Source organism: Oratosquilla oratoria, chromosome 3 (genome assembly GCF_046742065.1).
Source record: "Oratosquilla oratoria isolate Oo_2021 chromosome 3, ASM4674206v1, whole genome shotgun sequence".
Taxonomy (NCBI): Eukaryota; Metazoa; Arthropoda; class Malacostraca; order Stomatopoda; family Squillidae; genus Oratosquilla; species Oratosquilla oratoria.
In genome coordinates this window covers 1143566-1145000 of record NC_134779.1, presented here as the reverse complement: position 1 = coordinate 1145000, position 1435 = coordinate 1143566, and positions in this window count along the sequence as shown.

Here is a 1435-nt window from a genome sequence, read left to right as displayed (position 1 = left end):
TGGAAGACGAATCGTGCATTGGGAAGTTTGGAGTAGGTGAAAGAAATGACAGAGGCGAGATGTTAGTCAATTTTGCGGAGAACTACAACATGAGGATAATAAACACGTTCTTTCAAAAGCGTGTAGGTCGTAAATGGACGTGGAGAAGTCCAAATAGAACAACAAAGAACGAAGTAAACTTCATATTAGGAGATGAGAGCAAGAGCGTTAGCAATGTTACGGTGATGAATAAAGTCAACATAGGTAGTGATCATAGAATGGCAGGTTGCACACCTAAATTCAATTTGAGAGCCGAGAGACTAGTTCTAAAAAAGAAAATAAGCCCTGGAAAGGTTAAGGATAATAAGAAGGAATTTCAGTTAGAAATTAAAAATAGATTAGAAGGTCTAAGAAGTATCGAGGACACCGTGGAAGATATAAATTTTAATTTAGTGAATATCATTAGGGAATTGGCAGAGAAAGTAGGAAGTACAAAAATTATCAAAGAAAACAAATACTCCAAAGCTACAAATGACCTAACTACAAGAAGAAGGACCATGCAGATTAAAAGCAGGAGAGACGGAATAGAAAGAGTAGAACTAAACAAGCTTATCAAGAAAAGGCAGAGATCAGAGAAAAGAAAGAGAAATATGGGTGTAATAGATGAAATTATTCGGAAAGGTAAAATTACTAAAGGTGCCGAGCGCAGATATGCTTTAGGAAGACAGCAAATTATATGCTTGAAAGATAGGAATGGAGAAATTATTTAATGTAGAGACAGAATGGTAAAAAGAGTAGAAGAATTTTACCAAGAGCTTTACTCGTCAAAGACCGTAGTTGAGTCAGAAGACTCATCTGTAGACATTGATAGTGTACCAGAGATTACAAAGGAAGAAGTAGAATTTGCTCTAAGAACTATGTAACGAGAAAGAGCACCTGGGGAAGATGGTATATCGATAGATCTTTTGAAAGACGCAGGGAAAGAAGTTCATATTAGGTTGGCTCAGTTGCACACCCAGTGATTACGTCAAGAAAGCGTTCCTGAATCATGGTGTAATGCTATAGTATTTTTTTTATATAGAATAAGACCAGAAGGAACTTATTAACTATCGACGAATTAGCTTGTTATCAAATGTATATAAAGCATTCTCCAAGATCCTTACAAATAGACAAGGTCAAGTTTTAGATGGAAAGCAAACGAGAGAAGAGACAGGCTTTAGGAGCGGATATTCGACTTTAGACCATTTGCAGGCGATGAACCAACTAATCGAGAAAACGACTGTATACAATATACCTCTCTGTTTAGCTTTTGTAGATTACGAGAAAGCCTTGGACTCGGTAGAACAAATAGCAGTACCAAACTCGTTACGCAAGCAGGGTACAAACGAACAGATCGTAAGGGTTTTGAAAATTTTTATGCGAAAGGTACCGCTATAATTCGACTACATACAGATAC